The 12,993-nt window shown below is 36.1% G+C and overlaps 1 long non-coding RNA gene across 1 annotated transcript in view; it reads left to right on the forward strand.

Moving 5' to 3' along the window:
- Nucleotides 1–12,993, forward strand: part of LOC138350432 (uncharacterized) — a 101,424-nt gene that overhangs the window by 50,344 nt on the left and 38,087 nt on the right. The window contains exon 2 of the long non-coding RNA XR_011222071.1: nucleotides 3,227–3,319. This is a non-coding gene — a long non-coding RNA (uncharacterized lncRNA). The remainder of the gene's footprint in view (nucleotides 1–3,226; nucleotides 3,320–12,993) is intronic.

Genomic DNA, 12,993 nt, shown 5'->3' on the forward strand with positions numbered 1-12,993 from the left:
GCTTAACAATCCTCAAGCCATTCGTGGGGGGGGGGAGTGGGCGTGAATATATGTGAATTCTATTGCGCAGATACCCAGGTGGGGGTGGGGGGGGGGGGGTTATGGGGGTGTTTGGGGATGGGGGGGTGTTGGGGGGGGGATTCCCATGGTGGCCCAACCAGCTCCACTTTCCAGCCTGGTTCTGCTTTCGCTCGTTTAGGAGAGGGGGGGGGGGGTAAGGGGCCTTCTGGAAGGGATTAGAAGACAAATTTTACGTCTTGAAGATGGTAGAGAGAATCATATGTGTGTATATATATATATATATATATATATATATATATATATATATATATATATATATATATATATATATAGAGCCCTATTCACCTAGTTCAACAGGCTGGGGTACATGATCCCAGCTTCACAGACTGCACAACCAAATTGGTCTCTCTCGCAGAACCAGCACCCCAACCACCGCCTTCTGAAGCCCATATGCAATCCAGCTGGGATGGCCCCATTGCCGACCAAGAAGCTGCGACTTTACTAGAAGCTGCGACGACACCACATGACACTGCCCGACTTAGAGCTGTAGCAGCTCCCCATGCAGGTGATTTCCTATTAGCAACCCCAATGTCAGCAACCGGCACCCGTCTCACACCGCAGGCCCTCCGAATTGCCGTGGCTCTCCGCCTCGCTGCCCCAATCCACACCGAATACAGGTGTATTTGCGGCGAGGCAGAGGCCGACAGATATGGACGGCATGGCCTTCTTTGCCAAAGGACGGGAGGATGGCATGCAAGACACGGCGAGGTTAATGACATTATTAAGAGAAGCCTTACCACAGCCGGTTGTCCAGCAGAGAGAGAGCCCCGTTACCTAATGTCCCGCAACTCTGATGAGCCTGTCGGTCGCCCAGACGGAATTACGGTGAACCCCTGGAAGAATGGTAGACAGTTGATGTGGGACTACACTTGCGTTTTAACTTTAGCCAACACCTATGTTGACTTCAGTGCTACACAAGCAGGAGGAGCTGCCAATCACCGGGAAGCGGCCAAGTCACGTAAATACAGAGACCTTGAGCACCACTACAATTTTGTCCCCATTGCCTCAGAGACACTTGGTGCCTGGGGTAAAAGTGCTGCTAGCTTTTTGAAGGAGTTGGGGTATAAGCTAATCGAAACAACTAGAGACCCTGGAGCTGCCAGTTTTCTTTTTCAGCGCCTTAGTGTGGCCATCCAGAGAGGAAATGCTCACTGCATCCACGGTTCCTGCCCGCCATCTGAGGAGCTAGAGGAGCTGTTCAACTTGTGACAAGCAGCCTTGTACCCTGCATGTAATCAATATTGTAACTTTTTTTGTGTAATGACATTTTCAAATAAAGTTAGATAAATATACACACTTAACAAAAGAATAGGGGTGGTAGGAGAAGAAAATATCAAAGTGTTCAGTGAGGATCCACAAGGTCTTCTCTGAGTACTCTTTATTTTCTTCTCCGAGGGTATGGGTCCCTACACTTGCACCAGAGGTGGTACCCCTATATATATATATATATATATATATATATATATATATATATATATATATATATATATATATATATATATATATATATATATATATATATATATATGCAATTGACGATCACAAAACACTGATCATTTTATGCGGAAAATCCACAGAGAAATATGAAATGAGGTGAACGTTTCGGCTTTGTTAAAGCCTTTGTCAACACCAGACTGACTGAACAAGTCAGTCAAGAGTCAGTCTGGTGTTGACAAAGGCTTTAACAAAGCCGAAACGTTCACCTCATTTCATATTTCTCTGTGGATTTTCCGCATATATATATATATATATATATATATATATATATATATATATATATATATATATATATATATATATATATATATATATATATATATATATATATATATATTAACGTCAAGGTCATTAGGTAGGGAAGACCCTGTCTCTCTAGGGAGGGTCGTAGGGAAGGTAGAGACGCCTCCACGCCAACCCTTGCCGCCATTTTGTGTATGGGACACCCCCCTCTCTCTCTCTCTCTCTCTCTCTCTCTCTCTCTCTCTCTCTCTCTCTCTCTCTCTCTCTCTCTCTCTCTCTCTCTCTCTCTCTCTCTCTCTCTCTCTCTCCTCCCCCGTCTAAAATCTGTCCTAGAGACATATATTCCCTGGTAATGTTGTTTGCATCACAGTAGCCAGGTGTGTGAGAGAGCCTTGATGTAATTGGTCTCCCATGTGTCAACCTCTTGAACGAACTAGTTCGAGATGCGAGTCAGCCTGGGAATGATTGCTGATGGAGTCATGTTCCTGAGTCAAGAAGTTCCAGCATGAGACTGTTAAGAGCCTTGTGCCAGGTGCCAACTACTGGTTGTCCACGGAGTTGGACCAAGTGCGGAACTTTGAGAATCTTGGCCTTGTACATAACAGTAAGACCTCTACGCACTAAGAGTTGACCTCTACACACTAAGAGTTGACCTCTACGCACTAAGAGTTGACCTCTACGCACTAAGAGTTGACCTCAACACACTAAGAGTTGACCTCTACGCACTAAGAGTTGACCTCAACACACTAAGAGTTGACCTCTACGCACTAAGCCTTGACCTCATACCTAGCCGCTGGCAACCTGTCCCCGGTAGTGTAAATAGATCATTTAACAGGTACATTTACCTGGTCACTTTATAACTGATTACATCTCACCTGTGGATGGTGACTAATTAGTGCCTCAGGTAATTAATAAAAAATAATGAATTACCTGCCGTATTATGACATTATTAATTCAACAGTAAATGATGATCATTGTATGCTAGTATGCTCTCTGGGAGGTATACTCAGAATTATATTGGGATATATTTAGTGTGAATTATTAATTTTTTAAAGGAATTTGCTTTATATAATGGATTGTTTGGTTACTCGTCTTCCGTTAGTGGTGATGTTAGTTACTGCTAAGGTGACTTGGTGGTAGTTATGGAGGTTAGTTAATAGTAGTTTGTTGGTAGTGAATTGTTTAGTGTGTGTGTGTGGGGGGGGGGGGGTGTGGGTGTGTGTGTGTGTGTGTGTGTGTGTGTGTGTGTGTGTGTGTGTGTGTGTGTGTGTGTGTGTGTGGGTGTGTATGTGTGTGTGTGTGTGTGTGTGTGTGTGAGGGTAACAATACAGTATACAAGGCAAAACACAACACAACTTTGGAGCGTTACAAAACAGACGTTAACCAAGATTCATTTTCTTTTTAGGGGCAACTGAATAATACCAAGCTGCTGATCGTGTCCCCAAGTCGATGACGGTGACCATATGATCACAATGGGCAATCAACAGGAACATCAGAGGTATGGGGCATAAGATAACGGGGATCTCTCTCTGCTGGACACCCAGCTGTGGTAAGGCTTCTCATAATGATGTCGTTAATTTCAATTTGCAATTTGCAATCAAGATAATTATCAGGAGAAAGCACCAAGCCATTACGATTATATAACACGGGGAAGGGGTCAGGATAAGGATTTTGCTGTGCGAACGCCAAGGTCCCCGAGTCTGACAGGAAGGGAGGCTTGTTTCCACTGTGGATTTATCTAACAACGTTTCCTAGTAAGCAGTCGTATACACCTGGATTTTGACTATTGCATGAGGAACATCTTTTAACGTACGTCAGCCTAGGGAGGGACATGCAGCTGGTGATGAGGAAAAGTGCATCATGAGCATCAGTGTCTTCAATCCTCTCATCCATACTCTTCAAGTCAATCGAATCCGTCGACAGGATTCCCTGCAAAAGGAGCTCCTAGGAGTGTGCTATCCTCAGCATTGGTTATATGGATTTAACCAAAACAGACTTTATCCACCCTGTTATGCTCTGGATAGAAGAAGTTATTTCTAACTTGGATTCGCTCCTTGTTCCTGAATTGTTCTGATATCCTCCAGGGGGAAGATATCCTATTGGGAGAACCATAATTCGTGAACCAGATATCAGCTTGATACCTGGTTGATGGGGTTCTGGGAGTTCTTCTACTCCCCAAGCCCGGCACGAGGCCAAGCTTGACTTGTGAGAGTTTGGTCCACCAGGCTGTTGCTTGGAGCGGCCCGCAGGCCCACATACCCACCACAGCCCGGCTGATCCGGAATTTCAATGTCCGGAACGTTAGCTTGACATCTTGATCAGCTGACGTGGGTGACTCCTTTAAGGCCTAAGGGTAATAGAGGGTAACAAGGGGTTCAGCTGTTGAACAGCTTGCCCGTGAATTTCATGTTCAGCAACAAGCTATAGGTCCTTAGTGTAGCACCAATGTACAAATATATGTCCCTATGTACAAATATATGTCCCTATGTACAAATATATGTCCCTATGTACAAATATATGTCCCTATGTACAAATATATGTCCCTATGTACAAATATATGTCTCTATGTACAAATATATGTCCCTATGTACAAATATATGTCCCTATGTACAAATATATGTCCCTATGTACAAATATATGTCCCTATGTACAAATATATGTCCCTATGTACAAATATATGTCCCTATGTACAAATATATGTCCCTATGTACAAATATATGTCCCTATGTACAAATATATGTCCCTATGTACAAATATATGTCCCTATGTACAAATATATGTCCCTATGTACAAATATATGTCCCTATGTACAAATATATGTCCCTATGTACAAATATATGTCCCTATGTACAAATATATGTCCCTATGTACAAATATATGTCCCTATGTACAAATATATGTCCCTATGTACAAATATATGTCCCTATGTACAAATATATGTCCCTATGTACAAATATATGTCCCTATGTACAAATATATGTCCCTATGTACAAATATATGTCCCTATGTACAAATATATGTCCCTATGTACAAATATATGTCCCTATGTACAAATATATGTCCCTATGTACAAATATATGTCCCTATGTACAAATATATGTCCCTATGTACAAATATATGTCCCTATGTACAAATATATGTCCCTATGTACAAATATATGTCCCTATGTACAAATATATGTCCCTATGTACAAATATATGTCCCTATGTACAAATATATGTCCCTATGTACAAATATATGTCCCTATGTACAAATATATGTCCCTATGTACAAATATATGTCCCTATGTACAAATATATGTCCCTATGTACAAATATATGTCCCTATGTACAAATATATGTCCCTATGTATGTTACAAATATATGTCCCTATGTACAAATATATGTCCCTATGTACAAATATATGTCCCTATGTACAAATATATGTCCCTATGTACAAATATATGTCCCTATGTACAAATATATGTCCCTATGTACAAATATATGTCCCTATGTACAAATATATGTCCCTATGTACAAATATATGTCCCTATGTACAAATATATGTCCCTATGTACAAATATATGTCCCTATGTACAAATATATGTCCCTATGTACAAATATATGTCCCTATGTACAAATATATGTCCCTATGTACAAATATATGTCCCTATGTACAAATATATGTCCCTATGTACAAATATATGTCCCTATGTACAAATATATGTCCCTATGTACAAATATATGTCCCTATGTACAAATATATGTCCCTATGTACAAATATATGTCCCTATGTACAAATATATGTCCCTATGTACAAATATATGTCCCTATGTACAAATATATGTCCCTATGTACAAATATATGTCCCTATGTACAAATATATGTCCCTATGTACAAATATATGTCCCTATGTACAAATATATGTCCCTATGTACAAATATATGTCCCTATGTACAAATATATGTCCCTATGTACAAATATATGTCCCTATGTACAAATATATGTCCCTATGTACAAATATATGTCCCTATGTACAAATATATGTCCCTATGTACAAATATATGTCCCTATGTACAAATATATGTCCCTATGTACAAATATATGTCCCTATGTACAAATATATGTCCCTATGTACAAATATATGTCCCTATGTACAAATATATGTCCCTATGTACAAATATATGTCCCTATGTACAAATATATGTCCCTATGTACAAATATATGTCCCTATGTACAAATATATGTCCCTATGTACAAATATATGTCCCTATGTACAAATATATGTCCCTATGTACAAATATATGTCCCTATGTACAAATATATGTCCCTATGTACAAATATATGTCCCTATGTACAAATATATGTCCCTATGTACAAATATATGTCCCTATGTACAAATATATGTCCCTATGTACAAATATATGTCCCTATGTACAAATATATGTCCCTATGTACAAATATATGTCCCTATGTACAAATATATGTCCCTATGTACAAATATATGTCCCTATGTACAAATATATGTCCCTATGTACAAATATATGTCCCTATGTACAAATATATGTCCCTATGTACAAATATATGTCCCTATGTACAAATATATGTCCCTATGTACAAATATATGTCCCTATGTACAAATATATGTCCCTATGTACAAATATATGTCCCTATGTACAAATATATGTCCCTATGTACAAATATATGTCCCTATGTACAAATATATGTCCCTATGTACAAATATATGTCCCTATGTACAAATATATGTCCCTATGTACAAATATATGTCCCTATGTACAAATATATGTCCCTATGTACAAATATATGTCCCTATGTACAAATATATGTCCCTATGTACAAATATATGTCCCTATGTACAAATATATGTCCCTATGTACAAATATATGTCCCTATGTACAAATATATGTCCCTATGTACAAATATATGTCCCTATGTACAAATATATGTCCCTATGTACAAATATATGTCCCTATGTACAAATATATGTCCCTATGTACAAATATATGTCCCTATGTACAAATATATGTCCCTATGTACAAATATATGTCCCTATGTACAAATATATGTCCCTATGTACAAATATATGTCCCTATGTACAAATATATGTCCCTATGTACAAATATATGTCCCTATGTACAAATATATGTCCCTATGTACAAATATATGTCCCTATGTACAAATATATGTCCCTATGTACAAATATATGTCCCTATGTACAAATATATGTCCCTATGTACAAATATATGTCCCTATGTACAAATATATGTCCCTATGTACAAATATATGTCCCTATGTACAAATATATGTCCCTATGTACAAATATATGTCCCTATGTACAAATATATGTCCCTATGTACAAATATATGTCCCTATGTACAAATATATGTCCCTATGTACAAATATATGTCCCTATGTACAAATATATGTCCCTATGTACAAATATATGTCCCTATGTACAAATATATGTCCCTATGTACAAATATATGTCCCTATGTACAAATATATGTCCCTATGTACAAATATATGTCCCTATGTACAAATATATGTCCCTATGTACAAATATATGTCCCTATGTACAAATATATGTCCCTATGTACAAATATATGTCCCTATGTACAAATATATGTCCCTATGTACAAATATATGTCCCTATGTACAAATATATGTCCCTATGTACAAATATATGTCCCTATGTACAAATATATGTCCCTATGTACAAATATATGTCCCTATGTACAAATATATGTCCCTATGTACAAATATATGTCCCTATGTACAAATATATGTCCCTATGTACAAATATATGTCCCTATGTACAAATATATGTCCCTATGTACAAATATATGTCCCTATGTACAAATATATGTCCCTATGTACAAATATATGTCCCTATGTACAAATATATGTCCCTATGTACAAATATATGTCCCTATGTACAAATATATGTCCCTATGTACAAATATATGTCCCTATGTACAAATATATGTCCCTATGTACAAATATATGTCCCTATGTACAAATATATGTCCCTATGTACAAATATATGTCCCTATGTACAAATATATGTCCCTATGTACAAATATATGTCCCTATGTACAAATATATGTCCCTATGTACAAATATATGTCCCTATGTACAAATATATGTCCCTATGTACAAATATATGTCCCTATGTACAAATATATGTCCCTATGTACAAATATATGTCCCTATGTACAAATATATGTCCCTATGTACAAATATATGTCCCTATGTACAAATATATGTCCCTATGTACAAATATATGTCCCTATGTACAAATATATGTCCCTATGTACAAATATATGTCCCTATGTACAAATATATGTCCCTATGTACAAATATATGTCCCTATGTACAAATATATGTCCCTATGTACAAATATATGTCCCTATGTACAAATATATGTCCCTATGTACAAATATATGTCCCTATGTACAAATATATGTCCCTATGTACAAATATATGTCCCTATGTACAAATATATGTCCCTATGTACAAATATATGTCCCTATGTACAAATATATGTCCCTATGTACAAATATATGTCCCTATGTACAAATATATGTCCCTATGTACAAATATATGTCCCTATGTACAAATATATGTCCCTATGTACAAATATATGTCCCTATGTACAAATATATGTCCCTATGTACAAATATATGTCCCTATGTACAAATATATGTCCCTATGTACAAATATATGTCCCTATGTACAAATATATGTCCCTATGTACAAATATATGTCCCTATGTACAAATATATGTCCCTATGTACAAATATATGTCCCTATGTACAAATATATGTCCCTATGTACAAATATATGTCCCTATGTACAAATATATGTCCCTATGTACAAATATATGTCCCTATGTACAAATATATGTCCCTATGTACAAATATATGTCCCTATGTACAAATATATGTCCCTATGTACAAATATATGTCCCTATGTACAAATATATGTCCCTATGTACAAATATATGTCCCTATGTACAAATATATGTCCCTATGTACAAATATATGTCCCTATGTACAAATATATGTCCCTATGTACAAATATATGTCCCTATGTACAAATATATGTCCCTATGTACAAATATATGTCCCTATGTACAAATATATGTCCCTATGTACAAATATATGTCCCTATGTACAAATATATGTCCCTATGTACAAATATATGTCCCTATGTACAAATATATGTCCCTATGTACAAATATATGTCCCTATGTACAAATATATGTCCCTATGTACAAATATATGTCCCTATGTACAAATATATGTCCCTATGTACAAATATATGTCCCTATGTACAAATATATGTCCCTATGTACAAATATATGTCCCTATGTACAAATATATGTCCCTATGTACAAATATATGTCCCTATGTACAAATATATGTCCCTATGTACAAATATATGTCCCTATGTACAAATATATGTCCCTATGTACAAATATATGTCCCTATGTACAAATATATGTCCCTATGTACAAATATATGTCCCTATGTACAAATATATGTCCCTATGTACAAATATATGTCCCTATGTACAAATATATGTCCCTATGTACAAATATATGTCCCTATGTACAAATATATGTCCCTATGTACAAATATATGTCCCTATGTACAAATATATGTCCCTATGTACAAATATATGTCCCTATGTACAAATATATGTCCCTATGTACAAATATATGTCCCTATGTACAAATATATGTCCCTATGTACAAATATATGTCCCTATGTACAAATATATGTCCCTATGTACAAATATATGTCCCTATGTACAAATATATGTCCCTATGTACAAATATATGTCCCTATGTACAAATATATGTCCCTATGTACAAATATATGTCCCTATGTACAAATATATGTCCCTATGTACAAATATATGTCCCTATGTACAAATATATGTCCCTATGTACAAATATATGTCCCTATGTACAAATATATGTCCCTATGTACAAATATATGTCCCTATGTACAAATATATGTCCCTATGTACAAATATATGTCCCTATGTACAAATATATGTCCCTATGTACAAATATATGTCCCTATGTACAAATATATGTCCCTATGTACAAATATATGTCCCTATGTACAAATATATGTCCCTATGTACAAATATATGTCCCTATGTACAAATATATGTCCCTATGTACAAATAACATATATTTTTAAATTAACTTTCAATAAACTTCAAAATCCTAAAAAACTTATTTTAATTATCCTTTTCCACAATTTCCTAATTAACGTAACAATATACATTTGTTTAGATCATCTGATATATATATATATATATATATATATATATATATATATATATATATATATATATATATATATATATATATGTCGTACCTAGTAGCCAGAACGCACTTCTCAGCCTACTATGCAAGGCCCGATTTGCCTAATAAGCCAAGTTTTCATGAATTAATTGTTTTTCGATTACCTAACCTACCTAACCTAACCTAACCTATAAAGATAGGTTAGGTAGAGTTGGTTAGGTTCGGTCATATATCTACGTTAATTTTAACTCCAATAAAAAAAAATTGACCTCATACATAATGAAATGGGTAGCTTTATCATTTCATAAGAAAAAAATTAGACAAAATATATTAATTCAGGAAAACTTGGCTTATCAGGCAAATCGGGCCTTGAATAGTAGGCTGAGAAGTGCGTTCTGGCTACTAGGTACGACATATATATTATATATATATACATATATATATATATATATATATATATATATATATATATATATATATATATATATATATATATATATATATACATATATATATACATATATATATATATATATATATATATATATATATATATATATATATATATTCCTCTTAAAAATAGCCAAATAATAGGAATATATATATATTCCTATACAAATTAGCCAAAAACAATAAAATATACCAGAAATATATATTAAATGAAAAATGACTAAAAACCTAAACTTTATACAAAATAAAAGACTTAGACAATAAGAACAATAGACTTAACAACCACTTGAAACCCGACGACAATTAAGGTTCAAACAAGTGAGTCAACGACTCTGAGCTCTTCAACTCGGGTCAGATTGTAAACAACGAGACTAAACAACTCAGTTCCAGGCCAGACGACCTTCAAGACAGTACAACCACTGCTAGTGAAGGAGACTCGTTTATTTAGCTGTCATCTCCTGTAACAACCACCCCCCCCCCCATTGCCTAAGGGGCAGAACAGTATGGTGAGTTCACAAATATGATTCGAACGTTGCAATTCGAACATTTAACTAGATAAACATCACTAGATATGAGCTTAAAAGGTAGTGGATCTTACGTTTTAAATACGTCCCGATGGTCAAGTTCTTAGTAAACTCGAATTGAAAACTAACTTATGCATCAGTAAGTCATTAAGTCACATGCCCAAGTTCCTTCCTAATGTCATAACTTACTACCTAAAAACGGAAATTTGAGATACTGTATTTATTGACTGTAGGAACGTCGTTAATAGTTATTAATTTGGTGGTTAAGAATCGTTACAGAATTCTATAAAATATCTAGTTAGTAGACGCATTTGGAGCGGATAATTCATATAGAAACTTAAATAATCTATAATCTGAACAGAAATTAAGGGGTCTTATTAATGTTAATTGGGTAAATTAACCAATCCTGTCACTGTGGGATTAGAGTCAATTAAGGTAACTAATTAACCTCCTGTACTACCAACTACGACGTCGACAAAGACATGTTTACAATTATCCTCAATTTCGTAAGTTAATGATTAGTTTGAGTGATTTACAAGTCAAACACGTGACCAACTCTGAAGGTGTGACCTGGGGTTGGCGGCCAGACAGGAGGCACCCCACACCCCATCCTCACACAGCTCTCAACTCTCCACGATAACTAGTTATACACATGTTATCTAGTTTATAAGAAAAAATACATTAGCATCAGATGAGCCCAGTGCTGACTCCATTGCTATCCTATTGCTATCGCATTGCTATCCCATTGCTATCCCATTGCTATCCTATTGCTATCCCATTGCTATCCCATTGCTATCCTATTGCTATCGCATTGCTATCCCATTGCTATCCCATTGCTATCCTATTGCTATCCCATTGCTATCCCATTGCTATCCTATTGCTATCGCATTGCTATCCCATTGCTATCCCATTGCTATCCCATTGCTATCCTATTGCTATCCCATTGCTATCCTATTGCTATACCATTGCTATCCTATTGCTATCCCATTGCTATCCTATTGCTATCGCATTGCTATCGCATTGCTATCCCATTGCTATCCCATTGCTATCCTATTGCTATACCATTGCTATCCTATTGCTATCCCATTGCTATCCTATTGCTATCGCATTGCTATCCCATTGCTATCCTATTGCTATACCATTGCTATCCTATTGCTATCCCATTGCTATCCTATTGCTATCGCATTGCTATCCCATTGCTATCCTATTGCTATACCATTGCTATCCTATTGCTATCCCATGGGACTCGGGACTTTATTGCGACTCGGTTGTGCATTGGTGTACGTCCTCGACTCACAATCGAAGATCTCGGGTTCGATTTCCGGGAGAGACAGAAGTGCATGGGCACATTTCCTTTCATCTAATGCGTCTATTCACCAAGCAGTAAACTTGTACCTCGGGATTTAGGGAACTGTTGTGGGTCTACAACTGTGGAAAGGTTAGTAGTTCTACCTTGGTGAACCTTGATACAAGCCTGCAGTATATATATATACACACAGGCTTCCTGTCCCCGACCATGGAAACTACCATATGGTTAATACTACCACGTGATAGAATGGTAGATGGGATTAGTAGATGACAGGGTAGATGAGTAGATTCTTTTCTGAGATCAATTTTCAGACAATTCTGAAGGAAATGCTTTTTTAAGTGTTTAAGAGAATAGTGTGAGGCAACAGAGCCGGTTGGGCATGAACTTTCTTCTCAACCGGTTTCTCAAGCTTCTGCCTCAACCTGGACGTCAGCTTGGGCATATACTAGCAGGTTAAGTTCTATATTGTCCTCTTAGAGTAAGCTCTTGAAGATCTCACTTGTTACTCAATCTAGTATCAATACTTGTGACCTGTATTGACCCTGGATATTACTGAGATGGTCACTA

This window comes from Procambarus clarkii, chromosome 45 (assembly GCF_040958095.1).
Source record: "Procambarus clarkii isolate CNS0578487 chromosome 45, FALCON_Pclarkii_2.0, whole genome shotgun sequence".
NCBI lineage: Eukaryota > Metazoa > Arthropoda > Malacostraca > Decapoda > Cambaridae > Procambarus > Procambarus clarkii.